The sequence below is a fragment of the Leopardus geoffroyi genome, chromosome B3 (genome assembly GCF_018350155.1).
Source record: "Leopardus geoffroyi isolate Oge1 chromosome B3, O.geoffroyi_Oge1_pat1.0, whole genome shotgun sequence".
NCBI lineage: Eukaryota > Metazoa > Chordata > Mammalia > Carnivora > Felidae > Leopardus > Leopardus geoffroyi.
The window spans coordinates 53872034-53895903 of NC_059337.1; the positions used below are offsets into that span (position 1 = coordinate 53872034).

Here is a 23870-nt window from a genome sequence, read left to right on the forward strand (position 1 = left end):
CGTGGCAGGTCTTTGGGAAGAGAAAGAAAGGACTGGCTGCTCAGTGTTAGCTGGGCGATGTTTCTACTTTGCACTTACTCCATTTCCTGAGCTGCACTGGTATGGCTTTTAATTGAGGGGATGTAGTCGACAGAGTTGAGTGGGCTGCAGGAGGAAGGACACGGTTAAGTGTGTCAGGATTAAGCCCCACCCCACCCCTCCATTTTTCTGAGATATAACTGCCATATAAGATTGTGTAAGTTTAAGGTGTACAATATGGTTTGATATACATACATACTGAGAAATGATTACAATAAGGACAGTTAACAAACACATCCATCATCCTACATTTTTTTTGTGGTGAGAACTTTTAAGAATACAGTAGTTACAGTCACTATGCTGTACATTAGATCACCAGAACTTGTTCATCTTATAACTAGAAGTTTGTGCCCTTTGACAACCTTCCCCCATTCCCCTGCCTTCTCCCCACCCCAACCCTGGCAACCATAAATCTGTTTCTATACGGTTGATGAAAAAAAAAATCTTTTCTTCTTTTAAGTAGGCTCCACACCCAATGTGGGGCTCAAACTCACGACCCTAAGATCAAGAGTCACATGCTCTATTGACTGAGCCATCCAACCGCTCCTGAGGTTGTTTTTTTTAGATTTGGTATATGTGAGATCATACAGTATTTGCTTTTTTCTGAGTTATTTTACTTAGTGTAATGTCCTCAAGGTTAGCATAAAGCCATCAAGGTTGAGCTCTTAATTTATGTTCTGAAAGTAAGATGAGAAGACCAGTTCCGTATCTTGAACAGTAACCAACACAAATACATGTAATAATGGTCAAAAGAATTCTTGGAGAACCAAAGCTTGGTGAGTTAGGTCTAGAATTTTATAAATTCAGTTTTCATGGTTTCCTTAAGGTATAGTACACCTTTAACTCTTGTCTTGGGACCGTAGTTGACTTAACAGGAAAGGAGAGGACAACAAGACCTCCAAAATCTTTCACATTTTCACACGTGAGTTTGTTTACCTGTTGTGCCAGGCTTTCACTCCTGAAAGAAAAAACAGCATGGAAGAAAGGGTAGTCGGTCATGTCTGAAAAGCAGTATGGCATAGTAGAAATAAAACATGGATCTTGGGAGGCAGACCAACTGGGGGAAAAAAATCTGAATTCTATTTTCTATCTGTGTATCACTTATCTAGAGTCTGTATTTTCTCCTTTGTAAAATGGGGATAGCACCTACTTTTGCAGAGATTAAATGAGAAAATCTACTTGAATACATTTAATAGTTGCTAAATAAATGCATGGTAAATTTAGTTCAATGTGTACTAATGCCCAGCATTTTCATTTGCACACTTGGTAAGACATTTAAGTTGAAAATTCTTTGTATGTTATTTCAGCAGTTATCAGAATCACCCAGAATAGAAGGTAAGAAAATGAAAGCATAATTGTAGTCACTAGTTATACACAATCAAAAATTATTTTAATCTTTTTAGTATAGAACATATAAAGAAAAAAATATATAAAGAACCCTCACATATCCCTCATCCAGCTTCTTAATTATCATCCTCTGTTTCCTTGATATTGCCAAAAATTTATACCCTGTTGCCACTCCAGATTATTTTGAAACAAATCCTAGATAAAATATCATTTCCTCTTCAATTTCAACAGCTCTCTAAAAGATTCTTGTTTAGGGGCACCTGGGTGGCTCAGTCAGTTGTGTCTGACTTTTGGCTTCACGAGTTCAAGCCCCGCATAGAGCTCTCTGCTGTCAGCACAGAGCCCACTTCAGATTTCAGTCCCAATCTCTCTCTGCCCCTCCCCTGCTCACACTCTCTCAAAAATTAACATTAAAACTTTTTAAAAAGAGATTGTTTAAAAAACTTAATCATAACAAAACATTGTAACTCAACAAAAGTAGTATGATTCCTTGGTACCATCAAATATCCAATCACTAGTGTGCAACACACATAGCCCATTTTGTTAATGAATTTATAACTGCATTTATATACCTCTTTTTTTTTATGTTTATTTATTTTGAAAGAAAGAGAGTGGGAGCACAGGAGAGGCAGAGAGAGAATCCTAAGCAGGCTCCATGCTCAGCATGGAGCCTGATGTGGGGCTTGATCTCACATACCAAGATCATGACCTGAGTAGAAATCAGGAGTCTCAGCCTTAACCAACCACCCATGCACTCCTATAGCTCAATTCAAGAAAGAGAAAGACTCCAAATTCCAAGCCATTCCTGAGATGCAAATTAAAATTTAGGGGTATTAAATTGAAAGACCTCCCAATAGTCACTTGCCATGTGTGAAGATGTAATCATTTCCAAATTGTGCAGGAAACACAAACAATACGTTGGTTGTAGTTAATGTGAAGAAAGACACTATTAATAGTTATGACAACTTGTTTTAATGGACCTTTATGAATCTGTGGAAAACCAGAAATACATGGTCTTACTCAAGTCGAGCTGCCATAACAAAGTACTCTAGGCTGGGTGGTTTAAACAGCAGAAATTTGTTCCTCACAGTTCTAGAAGTCCAAGATCAAGGTGCTGGCTAATTTGGTGAGAGTTCTCTTCCTGGCTTGCAGATGGCTTCCTCATTGTGTCCTCACATGGCCTTTCCTCTTGCCCAAGCTGAGAGATCTCTCTTGCTCTTCTTCCTCTTCTTATAAGGTTACTACTAATCCCATCATGAGAACTCCACTCTCAGGATCGAACTGAACCCTAATTACCTCCCAAAGGCATAATCTCCAAATACTATCACATTAGGGGTTAGAGGTCATGGATTTTGGGGGGACACATTCAGTCCACAACACACCTACACATTTATAAAATGACTACCAAATTTAAGTCAGTAAGCTAGAATGCCACATCTAACTCCTTTTCTCTCCCTAAATTATTCTGGCTCTAAGAAACTGAGATCATCATTCCTGGAAATTTTTCTTTCTGCCCTAATATAATCCCCAGTGCAGGTGGAACCCAGAGCCTAATATCCCTACTTTCTCTCTCCATGCGCCACCTCAGTACCAAGGCAAAATTAAGTAAAAGTCCTTTTTTAGCTCCTATCAGGGGAATTTTTTCATGAAATGAACAATTTTTCCTCTCTTCCTAGGTTCTCTGTAATTCAAACAAAAGCTCAGGGATCTTTTTAAATCCTGCTAAGCTTGCAAATTTGCTAAAAAAAAAAAAAAAAAAAAAAAGTGTAGATGGGGCTGCTTGTAGTCATCCTTGGCCCTTCTCCAGGTTTGCTGGCTGCTATGACTGCATAAGCAACCATGTTTTTACTAGCTGTGGGTGTAGCTGCAGGAGCTGCAGCAAAGAATTTCTGTATCCTAAAGAAATTCTGAAAATCAAACCCCATTTCTCTCAATTTAACCAAATGATTTTGTTGTTGATCCTGAAAATATTAGGTAGGACTTGAAATAATCTGTCCTTCAAAAGTTGGCAGGGAAAAATCCAAAACTTTGCTCCCACTCTAATCTATTGACAATGCTGTGGAGAAACATCCGGTACATGGAGGACAACATGGCTGAACCTATCAAAATTAAAAATACATATATGCCCTTTTGCAGAGCAATTCCTCTGAGAACGGAGATGAGATGTACTTAAATATACAAGAAGGTATGTGTACAAAGATATTCGTCCAAGCATTAATTAGAATATAACAATTTAGAAACTCTATGTCTCTCAATTGGATGATGACTGGTTAAATAATCTGCAGAGGTAAGAAAAATATGTATCTTATGCATTCATATGAAAAAGTCAGATGTCTTAAATGCAAAGTGTAGAAAAATATATATGGCAGCCTCCCTTTTACATAAAAATTGGGAATAATATTCTTTCTTACATGTATAGGCATGAAGAAATTCTGGAAAAATAAAAAAAGTAAGAGCAGAGGTTATTCTGAGGGTGGGAACTGTAAGAATGAAAGACAGTGAAGATGTATTCTGCACCAGTGGATGGATTCAAATAATTTTTAAAATCATTTGAAACCATAACCAACAATTATTAAATGCCCACTGCCTTAAAATATAGTGAGAAAATAAGGTTTCGCAAATGTAAAATATATAAAATATAAGGTTGAGTGAAGTGGCTGCTCCTAACCTGTTCCTGGAAATCAAAGTTCTTGGTGCTTCTGGGGAATGCTGAGATCATTGATTTTACCAAAGGATGTCACTTACTTACTGGAGGTCTTGTCTACAACTCAGAAATGGGTTAGATAAAGACAGAAGACCTCATGCTTCTGCAATCAATTTAAAATTCTTCAGTAGTCTGCCAAAAATGCACATTATTCTTCTGTAAATCTAAAAACGTGCAGGGAGAAACCAGTAATTGTATTCTGGTAGAACATCTTTCTCTTACTTTTCTCTAATGTTAAAATGCTACCCTAAGAGTAAACCTAGTAGGGGAAAGCCTTCCTTATTGATTATAGATTACTCAATTTTGAGTAGATACTGCTGCTTTCCAAAAGACATGTGTTCACCACCAGTCTTAATTATCTTTCATTCCAAGTTTTAGTGACCTTGGCTTACAAAACCATCTTGATCTTTTCCCTAAGAATTTCAGGTGACCAAAATGCACAATACCAGTGAACACTATTAAATAACATTCCAATGTTTCCCAATGTGAATTACCCATACCACAAGCGATACTCATGGTTCTAGGTAGTATGTGAACAAAGCAGCAAACAACGTCATATCATATAGTGAGTTATTATTGTTTCTTGTTCAAGCACTTGGCTGGAAAGAGTGTTTAGCTAGGTCTTAATAATTGACTTTGTTTTCATTATACTAATTTTTAGATATATTATTTCTCTTTTAGAGAGAGGGTGCAAGTGAGCGAGGGCAGAGAGAGAGGAAGAAAGAGAAATGGGGCTCACCCTAAGCAGTGCTCTTGTTCACCTCATGTGGGACTCGAACTCATGAACCATGAGATCATGACCTGAGCTGAAGTCAGATGCTTAACTGACTGAGCCACACAGGTACCCTAGACATTTTTTCTTATTGCCAGAGATCTGGGGCACAAATGATTGTCTGGATTATCCACGCTCATTGAAGCACAACAAACAAGTGCAGGTGCTGTTACATAGGTTTCAGGTCACAAATCACAAAAATCCAAATGTCTTTTCTCAGGGCCTAACTTTCCTTGACTCAAATTCACCCCATGGGATTCCTAAAACACTTAGCTATCCAGGAATTGTATAGTGCACCATATAAACTGGAGTCAAACTGGTTCTCAATGCTACTTATTTTTGCTGTGAGTCCATAGTCAATCTACCAAATAAGGACAAATTGGCTACCTTGGAATCTGAGAGGAATAAATGATAACACACGTAGAGCAAACGGTATGCAGGTTAAATGCTGATTTCCTCTCCTCTTTACTTCTCTTTTTTCTATATTGTCTCCAAATGATCTCATTCACTCCCATAGCTTCAATTACTACCTTGATGTGAATAACTTCTAATTTTCTGCCAGCAATACTGAATTTGTTTTCAGAGTACAAAACCTGAAGTTAGGAGATACGCCCAGGTCACATGCCTAGAGTGATTAGAGTCTAGGTTAGAAACCAGTTAAGACTTGAACTTGGGGCTCCTCACTCCAACTGCCATGGTCTTTCACCTTCCCATATTGCCTCAAGTTCTGCGGTAGTTTTTGCATCTGTCTCTCTGTTTTTGTTTTTTTTTTTAAACCACTGCCTCTCCCATAATTCAGGCCTAACTTATCTTTCACGTTTATAATGTACAGATGAAAAGACTGGCTCAGTCAGTGAAGTGATAGTTGGTAATGTGTATCTCAGAATTGCCCACAAAAGTTTTTTTCCCTACTTGTTAATTCCAACAAAATTAAAAAAAAATTTTTTTTAATGTTTATTTTTGAGAGACAGAGAGGGAGTGTGAGCAGGGGAGGGGCAGAGAGATAGAAAGGGGGACACATCTAAAGCAGGCTCTAGGCTCTGCACGGTCAGCACAGAGCCCGATGTGGGACTCGAACTCACTAACTGTTAGATCATGATCTGAGCTGAAGTCAGACGTTCAACCGACTGAACCACCCAAGCACTCCTCCCAACAAATTTTTTAAAACCATGATATATATATATATATATATATATATATATATATATATATACACACACACATATATATACACATACGTATGTGTATATATATATATGTGTGTGTGTATATACATATATATATATGTATATATATATATATATATATATATATATATAAAATACACATATTGAGAAGTCACCAACCCCCGAACCTACAGCACAATGAATCACAAAGTGAATACCCACGTAACCAGCACTTAGGTCAAGAAACCAAATGTTGCCAGCACCCCAGAACCTCCCTTGTGCCCTCCTCCCAAATATTACTGCCTTACCCAAAGCATACTATTTCTTCTTTTTATAGTTTTTACTACCTAAACATAAATCCTTAAATCTAGTTTGGTTTTGTCTGGTTTTTGAACTTTCCAAAGTGGCTATATCAATATACATTCCAACTAGCAATGTAGTTTCAGTTGTTCCAATTCTTGGCCACATTTGGCATTTACTGCAGTGTCTACTGTAGCCATTATTGTGAATGTGCAGCAGTATTTCATTGTGGTTTTAATTTGCATTTCCCTGATTGTAAAAGTTGGGTGCCTTTACATGTTTATTGGCCATTTAGATACGCTCTTTGGTAAATTGTTCAAGTCTTTTACCCCCTTTACTATTGGTTTTTTTTTTTTTTTTTTTTTTATTAATTTTGAGAGAGAGTGAGCACGAGCAGGGGAGAGGGGCAAAGGGAGAGAATCTCAAGCAGACTCCATGCTGTCAGTGTAGAACCCGATGCAGGCCTCGATCTCACAAACCATGAGATTCTGACCTGAGCCAAAATCAAGAGTTGGACGCTTAACTGACGGAGCCATCCAGGTGCCCTGGGCTGTCTTTTTTTTTTTTATTGATTTGTGGAAAACTATAAATTCTAAATAGGAGCAGACACTTTTCTACTGTTGAACGCATTTGTCTGGTGGCATTAGAATACCACCAACTCCCCTTTTTCTGGCCCAAATTCACTAATGAACTCTCTCGGAGGTAATGTAGTCAACTTCATGTACTATCGCTAAAACAAAACAGAATCATTGTGCTAGGGAATTTGCTAGAAACAATGGTTTTGAAATGAGACCTGTATTGGAATCCTGCCTAACATTTATCAGCTTTGTGACTTTAGGCAAGTTATTTAGACTATTTTGGCCTCTGTTACCTTACTGGAAAAATGGGGTTAATAATATCTATTTTTTTTAGTGTTGTTGTGAGGGTTAAATGTGACACAAGATATATAACCGATTTTGCACAGTGGCTGGCAAACAGTAACATTTAATAAGTGGTAGCTATTATAAATTTGGGTTATTTCTTTGTAGCCGTACATTTCTCTATGGAGGGAGAAAATGAGCAGATAGATGTCCATTCCTTTCTTAGCTGCTATAGTTCTCACTATGAAGTTAAAAAAAAAAAAAAGCATTTGTTTTAGGTAATCTGGGAATTTGGTTCTTGTGACTCTGTCTCAGTACCTCTAGAGCAGGGCTTCACAAATTACCTGTGGTGCAGTGAAGATTAGGTAAATGTTGCACAACAAACTGAGGGACCATAAGAAGAAAAAATATGGGTAATCAAATTTGTGAATTTATATTAAACCTGGTCAACCAGGAGATGCAGAGGCTTATGGTGATGGCCCTGGAGCATGCTCAGGAGGCAGATGGTGCAGAAGGAGAGTCTCCTTATCACCCTGTTCATATAGAAAAATGCCTAACAGTTGAAGTCATTCTGAAAACCCAATGAATCAAAGAGGTCTGCAAACAACAAACAGTACAGTGGGGGAGCATAACTATGTGGACAAGGGCCAAGTGACATGTGATCAGGTCAGTGCGCTTAAATCTGTGATTCAGAAGTGTGAAGATATGAAATAAAAAGAAAGGAGTTGGCTTTCACTGACACCTAGAAAAAAAGGCATTATTTAACAGTAACATAAGAGAAAAAAAGATGATCTTAATGGCATAGAGGACACACAGTTTACATATCTGGGGGATAAAAACAAACCCAAAACCTCTCATCATCAAAAAAAAAAATTCTCTCTGGTGAAAGATCGTAGGTACCTCTATTAAATATGAATTACTAGAAAAAGCTATTTAAACAAAGACATATAAAACAATACAGATCCACAGACATAAAACTAGTCTTCAATTACTGTAAGTTTCCAAATTCTTATTCACTTTGTGTAAATGCCTTGTCTAGGAACAACAGCAAAGGGTTTGCAGACTGGCATTACCCTGTGGACCATACTTTGGTAGCACTGCTCTGGAGCACTGACAAAAATCAGACTTCTGAATCTGAAGGACTGAGGTTAGAGCCTGGAAAGTGGGACTGAACTGAAGGGTTGCTCTTGTTCCTGAGTCACCAGCTAGACACCTGTTTTTTTTTCTTTTTTAAAGTTTGTTTATTTATTTATTTTGAGAGAGACCAAGACAGCACGAGTCAGAGAGGGGCAGAGAGAGAGAGGGAGAGAAAATCCCAAGTAGGCTCTGCACTGTAGAGCCTCATGTGGGGCTTAAACCCAGGAAACCCTGAGATCACCACCTGAACCAAAACCAACTTTTGGGCGCTTAACAGACTGAGCCACACAGGCGCCCCCTACTGTTTTTTTCTAGCCTTAAGTACAACATTTAGTCACTCTAGCTCAAAAACCGTCTATTATTCCCCTTGTGTCTAAGATAAAATCCCTATCCTTTAACATGGCATCCAAGTCCTTCCAGGCTGGTTCCACACAACTTTTTTACTCTGATTTTCCACTAGACTGCACTGTCCAATATAGTAGCTACTAGCCATGTGGCTATTGAGCACTTAAAATGTGACTAATTTAGGAATTATAATTTTAATCTTTAATTTAAAATTAAATAACGAATGATACATAATTCAAATACTGCAAAACTTTTAAGTATGTTCAGAATGACTGGGCATGTTAATCTACTTTTTCAACTGTAAATTTTATGGAATCAAGTATTGAGGTATGTTTAAATATAAAATACCAGATTTTGAACACATACTTAGTAATGAGAAAAAGACTGCAAAACATTTAAAAACATTTAATACTTTTAAATATTGATCACATATGATACTATTTTGACTATACTGGATTAAAATTAAATTAAAATTAACTGCAATGGTTTCTTTTTTAATGTGTCTGGCTACTATAAACTTACATATGTGGTTTGTTTTATATTTATATTGGACAGCGCTAGCCTAGATAATCATGGCCAAACCTAAGAATAACTCTGGATTCTTCCCGTTCCCTCACTCATGTCAACTCATTAGCAATACAGGTCAGGTCTAATCACCAAATATATCTTCAAATTATCCACCTTTTCTCTATTGCTACCAACCATGTTACTCCTTTCCTAAAACCCTTTGATGCCTTCTACCACACTTAAACTTACCAAGGCAGCCGACTACTTCTACCATTCTTGCTTTCTAAACTTGTTACATTGATTGACCTCCTTGCTATGCACAACAAACTCTTTCTCACCTTAGGATTTTGCTCTGCTATTCCCTTCGGTCTCAAATACTGCCCTTATTCCCATTTAGGTCTTAGCTCAGAGAATACCTTCTCTTGATCAACCAAGAAGCTTTTTCTTGATCAACCTCCAAAATTTTGCCTGTTCTCTCCCCTAGAGAAACACTTTATTCAAATACCCTTTTATTTTCTTAATGGAGCATATTATAAGATACTATCTTTCCTTTTGTAAAACTTATTTATGGTCTGTTCCTTGCACTAGCAACAGGAGCAGGAACCTTGTTGGTTTTGTTGCTGCTTAATCTATTCCAGTATTTACAACAGTGCCAGTTACAGAAGGGTGCTCATGAAACAACTTCAATGAATATCTAATTGCCTGCCAGACATATCTGCTTGGCTGTCTCACAAACACTTCAAATTCAACCAGGTCAAAACAGAACCTTATAACATGTTACTCTTCTTCCCTGTTTCTAATCTCAGTGAAGACAGGACCATCTTTCCAACTGCTCTCCCAACACACCTGGGAGTCATCTTTGACATCTCCCTCTGTCATTCCCTTACCCGCTCAACCAAATCACCAAACTCTCAATAACTACTTTGGCCACACTCTTTACACTAGTTGTCACTATCTCCGTCCAAGGCATTACTCTCTCACATGTTACTGTTTTTTCCAAACTGTTTTCCATGCCTCTGAGTTTTGCATAAGTCTGATCTGCCTACCATGCAAATCCATTTCTACGACACCTTTACTTAACAGGTTCCTCTTTGCTCTCAAAAGCTAATCTCTGCACATACCACTCAAGGTCTTCACGATTAAACGTCTTCAAGAACATCTCTAGGCACTCCTAAAACAGCATTATCTTCTTTACTCAACACTCTCTTCAAAGTTTGTCTCCTAACTTTGCATGCATTGCATCCTCTGCCTGGAAGACTCTGCCCCAATTCCTTATTAAAGCTAATTGCTTCCCCAGTCCTCCCTCCCAGGTGAGTAAAGGATTTCTCCTGTATGGGATTTCGCAGTATTCAGCAGTTTACCCTCATTTACTACTGATGTTTCCTATTTACTTGTCTGCGCTCTATGGCAGATCAAGGAGGGCAAGGATTCCGTAACAATTAGTTCAACGTTTACTCCAATCAACTCAATGTTAAAGCATATGATATCAAAAACTTGACAAGTTTTTATCAACTGAAGCCTTGAAAACATTACATCAAAAGAAAACAACATGGCTCCTATGCCACTTACTTTGCTTCTGTTTTAGGCAAAATGTTTTAATAAGTTAAAGACTTACAAGCCTTTACCACGTCAATATCACAAAAGGATAACTGGAGATAAATTACTTATCTGAAGTAATCACAAAATCAAAAAGTAATATGGATTTCATTCAAGCTTGTAAACTCTCCTAGATTGAACTCTTGGCGCTGTCTCAGATAGTACCAACTCCTAAATATAGGAAGCCAAAATTTGCACGTTAGCAACTTGGGAAAGCCACGTAGGAAAGTCATTCTTAAGCTCATCTGTTAAAAACATACCGGTGTGTTGGATTTCTTAGCAAATCATCACAAGTAAATTAACTTCCAGACTTTTACTTTGTAAATTACCACCTCCAAATAAACTTTTGCTACTTTATTAATAAAATACAACACAACAAAAATCTTGACATTCCAGCCATAGAAACACAGACCTCTACCTCCGAGGTGACAGTAATCCAAGGAAAATTAGCAAGCAATTATTGTAGGGTCGCTTAAGTACGAGACGCCTGTGACACCATCGGTATGTTAAACAAACAAAAAAAGGCTATAGAAATAAGTACGTCTTCGTCATGATCCTGACTGCTCAGTTTATGGAAGTGGAGAAGGACCATCCTTCGTTCCTCCTCTTGTACCTCAACCGCTACTCCTGTCCCAATCTGGCTAATTGAATCTAGGGCCACTTTAAGTTAAATCCTAGCCTGCTGGCTGCTCTTCCGTCTCCCAGGACTCTGCTAGGCGACTCTGGTTAACCTCGGAGTGGGGATTCCCCGTCTCGGCGGTCTTGTCAGAGAGAAAAGAAGGTAGGAACACGCACTTCAGTATCCCAACCGCCAGCCCCCGCAGAAAGAGGCGGGAAGACTCGGCCACCAGCCGGGCTGCTCCACCGCGCACATGGCCGGCCGCAGCTCCCACCCCCGTGCCGCGCAGGCGCCGGGCGAGCCGGGACTTGCGGTCGCCGAGAGCGGATCATTCCGCCGCTTTCTTTGTGTGGCTCAAGCTCCACAAATTGCATATTTCCCTCTCGACCGTTAAAAAGAAAAATCAGATCTGTCGTCCCTTTCCTCCTGCTAGAATGGGGTCAGGGAGTGAGTGGGGGAGCGATCTGAGACCGAAGGCAGGGGCGGAAAGGCTCAGGCGAGGGCTTGACAAGGGCCGGGTCCGGGAGGGATGCTGGGAGCTTTGACTCACTCGCACACCATGTGTCCCTCCGCGCGCAGCACGGGGGACTTTTCGGTGGGGATTTTGGGCGCCGACCAGACGCGGCATTTTCGGAAAATAGCGCCCTGTGCAGCTGAAGCGCTTTGTGTGTAGCGGGGCCGCGTCAGCCCGGCCGGGTACGAGGCGCCTCGGGTCCCCGCACCACCTCCTGCTGCTCCCCCGTCGCCGCTCCCGAAGCTTTTCCAGGTCAGTGCGGGTCTGTGTAGGGCCCTGTTACCACCGGATGTGGAAGTTGATCTCTTCGCTGGTAAAAAATAATTCCACTTCCCCCGGAACCCAGATCATCCCCGCGATTTCCTGTTTATTGCATTAAGGCGCCGGGTTTCCGGGGCTCCTGGCCCCGCTTATTCCGCGGGGGTCGGCGGGGTCGGCCTGGACGCCCGCTCCGCCCGCGCCGCAGCCGCGCTTTGTCCGCTGGGCACCCCGCTTCTGGGAGGGGCGGGCAGACATGGTGGCGGCCGCCGCCCCCTCCTCGGCCCCGGCGCGCCGCGGTCTCACAGCCGGCCGGATCCCGGCCGGCGGCCCCGGGGCGGGGATGGGGTCGAGCCGGGGCGGCGGGGGCTCTGCGGGCGCCGGGAGGCGGGCGGTTGGCGGCAGAGGAAGGGAGGCAGGCCAGCGCGGCCCGGCCGGGCCTCGGCGCCCGCCGCCCCGGGAACTGCCGGCCTCTTTGTCTCGGCGGCCTGGCGGCCCCGCCAGCCTACCCGGAGCGAAGAAGGGGCGGCGGGGGCGGCCGGTCCGGGGCGCGGTGTGCTGCGGGGCCTGCGGGACCGGGAGGCGCTCGGGCCGCCGCGGGAGCGGCCGACCCGGACAGAGTTAACCAGAGGGCCGGGCCCAGCCCGCGCGGGGACGATCGCGGCTACTGCCACGACCTCGGGGACTCAAGTCCCTGAGGGGACAAAGCCCGCGGTTCTGGATGCTCGAGACTTCTGCTCTTGGGACTTGGCCGCCGGGCGGGTGCACTGCTTCGGAAAAGAAGTTGAGAATTTTGCCAGGTCATTTCTGCCTGGACACAGTGAAATCAATGTGTATTTAGTGTGCTTCGTTGAAGCTGTGCTGCCGTGTTGAATCAGCGTGCGTAGCCTCAGGGGTGCATCGTGAAAACTGAAACCGAAGGAATTATAGAGGCCTGCTTTGTTGTGTTTCCCCACTTTAAGCTTGTTTTCTGTACACATACTCTTGTTTTAAACCTGATTGGACTGTGGCGAGCAGACGTCTACTCAAAGGACGGGTAGCGACCACAGTACTTTTGAAGGGGGCTTGGTAATGTGGAAATATTTTAAGTACTCTCTCCGAAGACTGATTTGCTGTCTGGATTCAGGCAAGTTACTTTCTGAAGTACATTTTTTTCCCCCTGAAGTATAGTTTTTATCTGGAAAATGTTTTTGATGTAGTCCGTAAATAATCCTTGTAAAGTAATTTTCCATTCCAGAATTAAAGATGCGCTGTAATTTATTATGCAGATGTTAGTAGTCGAAAATTCTTTTTGCAGATACTTTATTTCACTTGTAGACCCACCCAGCTTGGTTTAAATGTGTTCGCAGTGACCCATAACGTCAGCCTTGACACTTCCACTTTCAGGGTCAGACTTTGAATTTAAGGAAATTAAAGATGGCTTTATGCCTTTTAAAAATTCTGTCTTTTTAAGTATTTCCCCCAAAATAACAGCAATAAAATTCCATTACATGTTAACACAAGTCACATATTGGCAAAAGTTGACATCGTTTTGCATTTCTGCAAGTCTTTTAAATGTCTGCTTTAATACAAGACAGCTAGATTTTTAAATCTGCGTTCAGTCTGTTGTGGTATCACACCATGTAACTTCTGAAAACTCCCAGAACCCCACTGTATGCTTATGACTTTTTTTTTTTTAACTGAGAAATTTGTCATTTTTATCCTGTCACCATACATGGCAAATGAGTATATTAAACAAGATACATTTTAAAAATATGGTTAGGAAGATTGATTCCTATACTTTTGTCTTGGGTTCTAAGTTTTTTAATTTGGTATTTAGATATATAAACAGTATCAAGAGTAAAGTTTGCTTAATGTACATATCCTGGAGACTCAGGAAAATATTTTAAGTGACTAACCTTAATTTTTAGTTCCACATCTTAATCTATGGAAGTAAAATATGAATTCCATATTAGATGTACCTGTGAAAACTTGTGTGTAAATGTAATATTTGAAGAAGGGACACTGTCAAAGCACTGCAGGACCTCTCCATTTAAAAGGAATCCTGCAGTGAAACATTTGGTCAAACAATACTTTTGTAATGCAGATACATATATTTAGAGTTAAGTCTCCTAACTTAGAGTTTGAGTTCTCTGTCTCTTTCTGTCAATCTGGGTATTTTAGGTTGGGGGCCAGTTATGCTGTAAATGTGCGAAAATGTAAGGCCATACTTTGGTTTAATGGTTTTGAAATGAAGCTAAATTCATTTCCAGTTGTTTCTGTGAACTCTAGTTTGATTCTGTCAGGCTGTAGTTCTCTACTGTACCATCAACAGGAAGCATCTGGTCATTCCTGACATAATTGTTTGAAAATGCCAGGTATATTTTTGATGTTTGCCATGCAAATGAAAATAAATATCAGATGGGATCTCCCCCTCACCCAGCATCTCTAAGATGTATTTATAATGGGCCTCATCTGTAGAATGGCCTTTTTTTTTTTTCTTCCTCCTCTTGAGTACCTCATAAGTTAGGGACAGGTAAGGCAAACAAATCACGAATTCAGAACTCATATGAAATTTTGAATCATGAATTTATTTTGAGTGTGTATTTTTGAGGGTGCAGTGTCCCTTTGAAAGTAGCCTAAGTGTGGATGAATTCACTGATGGTCCCTCTCCTCTCTGTCTTGTAAATATTTAAAAAAAAAAAAAAAAAAAAAAAGGGAAATGAAACATTAAAGTTCAGGGTAACTTAGTTTTCTAGTATTTCTTTGGCCCCAGAGCTTTCCAACTAGTAGTCATTAATTTCTATAGCATTAACGTGTCTATCTTGGTATTAGACTTAACTTTTTTGAAGGTGTTATTCCATCATGCTCTCCAGAAGGTCTGTGTACTAGTATTAAGGCCTGTATGTTTTCCCACCTTGTTCATAACAGTGTGTTGCACAGAGTAGATGTGTTGTTGCAATCAGCTGTCAGTTCAGTTGTTGATGGGCTAGTATACTTGAATTTAGACTTAAGTATGTCCATGATGGAAGTGTAGAGGCTAAAGCGTGAAATGATTTCTCCACTGAAGGTGAATCCATATGCAGTCATTGATACATTTAGAAATAGGAGTCTAAAACTCTTTGTCCTGGTTCTCTTAATCTTTTAATGGGAATAATTGGAAAGGCTGGCAGTTAGAGCCCAAGGTGCTAGTGCACAAATAGAGAATGTGGAAAAGAGTCAGATCATTTTAACTGTATGTTTACCGTGAGTCAACACTATGGTATAATATTTTTTAAAGTAAATGTCATTTTGGAGTTGGTAGAACAACGTAGAAAGAGCAGGTGTTCTCTCTGCTTTACTTGTATTGGTTGTATTATACCTGGGATATTGTGTCGGTTTTTCAGGTAGAATACTGTCACAATACGCGTGGCCCTTGCATCAGTTCTCAGACTTCATATTACAATCACCTGGAGAGCAGAAACATGGAAGCCCAAGCTTAAGTAGGATAGGACCTGGGCCACTGTATTTTTTTCAAGTTCCACAGGTGGTAGACACTCAAGTTTATAAACCAGTGAGCTATACAGCATATCCAGAGGACCTTGATCATGGAGGAAATGGACATGAGGAAAGGAGAAAAGGCTGAAAAATGCCCTGTTTGGCTCAAAGAAGAGAAAGAAGCTCATCTAAGAAATGATAGCTATCTGTAAATACTTAAAGGTCTATCACACAGAAAGATCAGATTTGATCTGCGTAGAAAGAACTAGGATCAGTGAGTAGTAGGAGGAGGCAGGTTTCAACATTCTTTCAAGAGAAATTTCCATGAAACAGTAAAAATATAATGGGTTGGTTTGGGTGGTAGGCTCTCTGCTTTCACTGATGATGTTCAGTTAGGGATTCTAGGGTGGAGGAATTAATATGCTGAATGAGGATTTGGGCTAGGCGTCCTAAAGTTTCCTACAAAGTTTTGAGTTTTTATGATACAGGTCTAGGTTTGCGGTACAGAAGTAGAAGAGCGAAAACTGAGTGAAACAGCTGTTAACTGGATCACAGTTTTCACCTCCTTGGATGAAGAGAAATGAGTATTAAGTGAAGAGCTATTTGATGACGGCTTTAAACCCAGCTGTAATTTGGCAGACTCAAAGCCTTAAGAATGGTCATACCTTCTGACATGGGAATTTTCATTTAAGGGAATTTTTCTTGATGTAATAAGAATAAGGGTGTGTGCGAAGATTTAGCTCTGAGCATACTAATTGCAGCACTGTTGATAGTAAAAGCTGTGTATTAACATTTGACCCCCCCGTCCCACATTAATTATATGAAGTAGAAAATACCTTCATTTTTCAGAAGAGAAAACAGGTATAGAGAGGTGAGGTAGCTTGTCTAAAGGAGCAGAGTTAGTATGTGGTAGAGCCAGGACTTGGATCCAAGCAGTTTGATTCCAGAGTCAGTAACTCTTGATTACTGTACTGTAAAATTGTACACAACCTGAATGTTTAACAGTGATTGTTAGGGTACATATTCACAGTGGGGTACTGCCTAGCTATTAAAATATGATGTTAGAAGAAGGTAAAGTCATGAAGAGATGTCTTGACATATGTTAAGTGAAAAAGTAGGTTTAAAAGCAATTCCATTTTGGTTAAAAAACATAATACACTTGATCCTTGAACAATAGGGCTTTGAACTACTTGGGTCCACTTATACACAGGTTTTTGTTTGTGTTGTACAGTACTGTATTTTCTCATGATTTTCTTAATATTTTCTTTCCTATAGCTTGCTTTACTGTAAGAATACAGTATATAACATATACAAAGTACGTATATTGACTGTTTATGTTATCCATAATTATGCTTCATGTCAGTAGTAGGCTATTAATAGTTTCTGGGGAGAGAAAAGTTATACTCAAGATTTTCAGCTGTGTGTGTGTATGGGGGGGGGTTGTATGTGTGCCCCTAAGCCCTGCATTGTTCAAGGAAAAATTGTATTGACATCTGGAAGGGTATGTGCCAAATTGTAATTGATTTTTTCTGAGTGTAGTTTTAAAAGTGATTATTTTCTTTTTGTTTATTCAGGTTTTCTGATTACTAAAATGAATATATGTTTTTGTGTATTTCTTGTAGTGAAAAACATATTAAAATGTTGTATTTCTTTAAAAATTTTTTTTTTCAACGTTTATTTATTTTTGGGACAGAGAGAGACAGAGCATGAACGGGGAAGGGGCAGAGAGAGAGGGAGACACAGAATCGGAAACAGGCTCCAGGCTCTGAGCCATCAGCCCAGAGCCTGACGCGGGGCTCGAACTCACGGACCGCGAGATCGTGACCTGGCTGAAGTCGGACGCTTAACCGACTGCGCCACCCAGGCGCCCCTAAAATGTTGTATTTCAATAAAAAATTGAAGATGATTAGCATAAACTGAGGAGCTTGGGTTTTATACTGTGCAGTTTATGCAATTTGACTTAGGAATTGCACATAAATGGGACTTTGTAGGTTAATGAAGTCTTGTATTTTTTTAAGTTTGATTGTTTACTATTCTAATAGTAATACATTAATTGAATAGAGAAAACAATCACTGAATCCTACCATTCTATCATAATCAGTTCTCTATTTTGTATTTTCTCCCTCTTACGTGTAATATTTTAAATGTACTCATCCCAGTTTAGTCACTCTCTAGCTTTGTGACTTCAGAAAATTTACTTAATCTCTTTGTGCCTCAGTTTGCCACTTTGTAAATCAGGGATAATTATAATACGTATGTCATGGTGGTTGGTAGGATTAAATGATTTACTGCATATAAAGTGATCAGAACAGTGTCTGACACATTTAATAGCTCAGCAAATGTTAGCCATTAGTATTATAGGATCATAGCCCACTAAAACCCTTGGGGTCTAATAGGTTTGGGAATTAAAAGAGTTTTTTGGATATAGGCAAGGTAATAATATAATCTTTCAACAGAGTCCAGTCCTCTTCAAACATATTACTATTTCTGTAGCGAGATGTATGAACATTTTTACCAAATGGGGTAAAGGCTATAAATGGCTTCCTGTCAGTTCAGGTAAGGTTTTACCATCAAAAGAGTTTTTGTATTTTTGAATTGCAGTTAAGGAACCCGTAGAATATTTATTCAGTTTTGAGTCCTATTTTAATATTAAAACATACACCTTTTCATGTTATTATATAGCTTTATAATCCATGGTAATTTAAAAATTAAACAATTAAAAAGAAAACAAAATGTTCACTTTTATTTCCTTTGATGATAAAATATGCTAAACCTCCACCAATATCGTTGATTCTATTACATTGTGTAGAATCTTTTCTAGAAGAGACTAACCTCTAACCCAGTTACCTTTTTTCTGTTTTATACTTGAGGGATAAGACATTAATTTATTTTTCTATTTTATTTATTTTGCTTTTTAATTCCAGTTAACATACAGTGTTATATTAGTTTCAGATGTACAATATAGTAATTTAATAGTAACATACATCACCCTATGTTCATTACATCAAGTGTACTCTTTAATCTCCATCACCTATTTTACCCATCACCACCCCCCCCCCCCCGCGTTAACCATCAGATAGTTCTCTATAATTAAGAGTCTGTTTCTTGCTTTGACTCTCATTTTTCCCCCTTGTTTTGTTTCTTAAATTCCACATGTGAGTGAAATCATATGGCATTTGTCTTTCTCTGACTGATTTTGCTTAGCATTATACTCTCTAGCCATATGTTGTTGCAAATGGCAAGATTTCATTCTTTCTTATGGCTGAATAATATTTCATCATGCATATATATATTTGCATATATATATTTTGCATGTATATGTGTATATATATATTTACATGTGTGTGTATATATATATATATATATATAAAATCACATCACATCTTTATCCATTTCATCAATCAGTGGACACTTGGGCTGCTTCCATACTTTGGCTATTGTAAATAATGCTGCTATAAACATAGGGGTGCATGTATTCCTTTGAATTAGTGTTTTTGTTTTCTTTGGGTAAATACCCAGGAGTGTGATTGTTGTAACTTGGTTTACTACAGTAGTAATTCTTTTAAAGGAGGTGAGTAGAGGCCGCTATGGTACTTTTCTTTTAATATGCCCTTCCATTCTGCAGATGTGGAAACTAGATGGATATTTACCCTAAGTCATAATATTATTAATCGTAGAACTGTACACTGGAATTAGGTCATTTCCTCTCATAAAATTGGATGTCCAGTCTTTTTGATTCCTGTACTCTTTTGTGTCTACAACACTTACCATGTATCTAAACAGAGGGAAAAAATTTAAACTGTGCCTTAGTCTGAGCTGCTGTAATAAACACAGACTTGGTAGCTTATAAACAACAGAACTTTATTTCTCGCAGTTCTGAAGACTGGGAGGTCCAAGATCAAGGTGCTAGCATGGTTGGGGTCTGGGGAGGACCCTTTTCCAGTTGCAGACTTGTCCATTGTATTCTCATGTGCTGGAAGGAGCAAGGGAGCTCTCTGGGTGCTTTTTTTTAGAAGGACGTAAACTTTACTCATGATCCTTCCTCATGACCTAATCACCTCCAAACATTCCACCTCCCTAATAGCATCACTTTGGCATATAAATTTGGGGGCGAGGGAGAGACACACAGGCATTCAGACCATAGCAGATGGTATGGTGTTTAAGTGAATGATCTGAAAAATTTCCCTTATATCCTGGCTTGTGTGAAGTCTTACATTTTGCCCCTGTGATTGTTCCACCTGTGTCTTCAGCCATTCCTTTCATACAGACTCTCAATTTCTCTTAGTTTATTCCTGTATGCATTAGATATAGCCTGAACTTAACACCAGTCACTTCTTTCATATTTACCTGTTGTTAAATCTTTCCACTATCTCCTCTGTTTTTCTTCACAGTCACAGCATATTTATGGGGGAAGGTGGGTAATGACGATTTCTTGGCCACTGAATTTATGCTGAACAATTCCCAATGGGCCTTTGTTACTTGGCCATTGTTTTATTAATCTCACATTTTTCTGTTTTCTCATATGTCTTCTTTCTCTTTTTCAAAAGATACCATTGATTTGATTTCTACTTAATTGAAAAAGTGAATAGAGGGGCGCCTGGGTGATTCATTTGGTTAGTGTCTGACTTTTGATTTCAGCTCAGGTCATGATCCTAGGGTTGTGGGAACGAGACCCCGCATTGGGCTCTACTGAGCCTGGAGCCTGCTTAAGGGTCTCTCTCTCTTCCCTGCCTCCCCTTCCACCCCATCCCTGCTTGTGCCCTCTCTCAGTCTCTCAAAAAAAAAAAAAAAAAAAAAAATAGAGTACAAGCTTGCACATTTTTTTTTTCATTGTCACCATGATGAATCTATTCTTTCATCTTATTTTGTTAACTGGATGGAAGTGAATTCTTTTTGCTTTTCTAGGAATCTTGCTTCCACACAACTTTTCGTCTTGGATCACTTTGATTGTTAAGTGCAGTGGTTGGGTAATAATAAATCTAAAAGTGATGGAAATTGCTCAGTTTTCCTTTGTAAGCTTTATCATCATCATACTTAAATCTTAAAGTTGTTTATAATACATGTTTCTAATTTATTATTTATACCCATTAGTCAGCACAATTCTTTAGATTACTCTTTACTGGATCTCACTTTGTCCTGAGGCTCTGCTTTGCCTATTATTTCCCTTTCTAGCTTTAGAGTCTCTTCGTCCAATCCATCCTACATACGGCTGCCAGAATAATTTTCCTAAAACTTTTTTTGAACCCACTGCTATTAAACCTAAACAGTGGAAGAGAGAGCATGTGCTATTGGCCTTTGCACTCTGCATTGTGCCAAGCAAAGTGAATTGAACTTGTGCTGAATAAATGTTTGAATGGATCACCGTTTGCTCAAAACATTGAATGACTTCCAATTGTCTGCAGGATAAAGTCCACAAACTCTGCTTTCTGGCTTTCAAACCTTTCACGTTGTGCATCTTCAACCTTCAACCTTGTTTCCTCTGTAGTTTACCATGCTCAGGCACAATTCTGCATGTTCTTCCTTTTCCTTTTCCTTGATAGTCTTGTCAGAGCCTATTGACATGTTTGCTTTTAGCTGGGCCCTGTCCTAATCTTTGGTGGTATGGTAATGAAAACAGAAGACAGAGTCTCTGTTTTCTTGGAGCTGACATTCAGGATGAGAGGGGAGGAAAAGCACAGTAAATAAATTATCAGGTGGTAATGAGTGGAATGAAAAGGAATAAAACTGGATAAGGGATGAGAATGGTAGAAGGTGGTTGCTATTTTAGGTGGTCAGGGAAAGATCTCTTTGGGTGTCCTAGAACGAGGGAGTAAACCGTGCAGTTATAGAAGTGAAGAGCTTTCTGGGCAGAAGAAACAACGTGTGCAAGACCCTGAGGTGGGAACATGTTTGGCTTGTTTGAATGATGAAGAAGACTTGTGTGCCTAGAGCAGAATGAATAAGGAGGAGTGATAGATTAGAGAGGTAGTGGGGAGCTAGACTGTGCTCCAAACAAATGTCTTTCATTGAAGAGGCCTTCCTCGACTACATCACTTTGTTTGTTGATTTAAAGCTTCTCTGAACCTGTATAGCGACTATGGAAGTTGCTTTCCAATTATTTTTTTATTGTGATCCACAGTAAAAAATGTATTTTGCATCAATAATCAATACATAAATAAATGTATTTTGCGTACATGTTATATGTGTGTGTTCTGTGTGCATATTTATGACTGGAACAACAATTTCATGAAACATGGCTTACTTTTACTATATTTGCTATATGGTGATACTTTTAAAAATGTTGACTTTAACCTGCTAAGTGATTTCACAGTCTGCTAAAGGGTCATGACCTACAGCTTGGAAAACAGTGATCTACGGTATAAGCCCACTTAAGAAAAAGAATCACAACCACTCTTATTATAATCCACATATCCTTTCAGCTTATGAAATATCTTCAGTTAAAGAACATGGTTTCAATTATTTTGTGTATGTGTTTTTAGTGTTTGTTGTACTGCTGAATAGAGAGGACTTGTTTAATTTGGCAAATAGCTATTGAGTGGGATACTAGAAACTGCTGAATACTAAAATACACATAAGAATGAGATAAACGCTTCCTGACTTCCTAAGGCTTGCAGGAGAGGAGAGCTTGTAAACAAATCCTTGTAATAGAGTGGAATCCATATATTTATGGAAGTAGGTTCAGGGCACAATGAGAAAATAGAGAAATGATTAATTCTTTTTGCTGAGAAGGGCAACAGGAGCTTGTTGGAGGAGGTAATGTCTGAACTGAGTTTTGAAGAAAGAATATGAATACATGGTGAGGTAATTTGGGGTAAGGAGACTTCTTAGGTAAAAAAGCATATAAAGGAATGATGTCACAAGACAGAATAGTATGTAGGGGTAATTATAGGTAACTGTATTATTGGAGTATAAATGCAAGTAGGAAGTGGTGAGTTGATGAAGCCACAGTGATGCACGGGCCAGATCCAGAAAAGTCTGAAATGCTTTGTAGGAAGTTGCTACATGGGAAGTAGAGATGCCGTCTCTCAGTAAGTCCAATACAGCCAGTTTTTCCCCAAGTGATGAAATATATTGCTATTTCCTCAACTGTGCCCTAGTGGAAGTTGGCCTACATTTATGGGCTATGTTGTACCAAATAAAGTTTTTTATATATTAAATTTTCACCCATTGCAATGTTAAATTGACTCTCTAAGAAGCATTTGAGAACAGAGACCCACTGAGGAGATGGGAGATTCCCATTTCAGGGTAATTCTGGGCTTTATGTTTATGAAGTGGAATGGTAGGTGGCCAACTATTTATTTTTCACTTCAAGTTAAATATACATATAATTAAAGTCTGTATTTGATAGGTGATTGGAATACATGACTGTATGTTTTAGGAAGATATTTTGATAAATTTAGCCAAACCCCAGTTTAACACTTTATGACAATGTCCAAAATACAGAAATTTCAAATAAACTGGGAAGAATATTTGTAATGTATATAATAAACAAGAAATATATATATAATGCACTCCTACAAAGAAACAGTGACATAGGAAAACAAGGAATACAAACTGGCAGTTTCAGACGAGAAGACGTAAGTGGCCAATAAATATTTGGTAAGTTATGCAATCTCATTAGTAATATGAGAGCTATATATTAAAGTTAGGCAAAATTTTAAAAGCTTGCTAATATTAAAATTGACTATATTGTGAGGAAATAATAAATATTATATAAACTGTTGGGAATATAAGTTGGTTTGGGGATGTAAATTGATGTGGGCAATTTGTTAGTATCTATTAATTTAAAATGGTATTCCCAACAAGTCTATTGCCTGTTGTCTGCACTAGAGGAACACTATTATATGTGCATAAGGAGGCATATACAAGTTTGTTCATTGCAGCAGTTTATAATGATAAAAAATCTGGAAAAATAAAACTGGTCGTAATAGTAAAATAACCAAGTAATTGGTATATTCATACTATGGAATAAAATGTCATTTGAAGAAATGAACACAGCATATACTGAGCGATAAGTTGTAGAACAGTATATATACTATGTTATTAAATATATACATAAGGAAAAGAACCAGAACAGTGCTGTATTTTGGAGGGGCAGGTAGGTATATATGCGTGTAAATGTGAAGAATATGGTCTGGTAAGGTAAATCCTGAACTGGTAGTAAAGTGCTTAACTCTTGGGTGATGGATAGAGGATTGGGTTTGGACAGTA

The 23870-nt window shown here is 39.0% G+C and overlaps 1 protein-coding gene and 1 long non-coding RNA gene across 9 annotated transcripts in view; one reads left to right on the plus strand and one right to left on the minus strand.

Moving 5' to 3' along the window:
* Positions 1 to 643: 643 nt before the first annotated feature.
* On the minus strand, positions 644 to 11755 carry LOC123583035. The gene is made up of 3 exons (XR_006704711.1): positions 11608 to 11755; positions 7402 to 7468; positions 644 to 1036 (listed from the first exon to the last, which is right to left on the minus strand). It is a non-coding gene; the product is annotated as an uncharacterized LOC123583035 (long non-coding RNA).
* An 11-nt stretch (positions 11756 to 11766) lies between these two features.
* GABPB1 (GA binding protein transcription factor subunit beta 1) overlaps positions 11767 to 23870 on the plus strand; it is a 70694-nt gene continuing 58590 nt past the window's right edge. For 3 of the 8 annotated variants that reach the window (XM_045449768.1, XM_045449769.1, XM_045449766.1), the window contains exon 1: positions 11985 to 12197. The gene's annotated coding sequence lies outside the window, so the exon portion shown is untranslated. Of the gene's footprint in view, positions 12198 to 13129; positions 13330 to 23870 lie in introns of those variants that run through there. The other 5 variants (XM_045449761.1, XM_045449764.1, XM_045449767.1 and 2 more) reach the window with 5 other exon arrangements.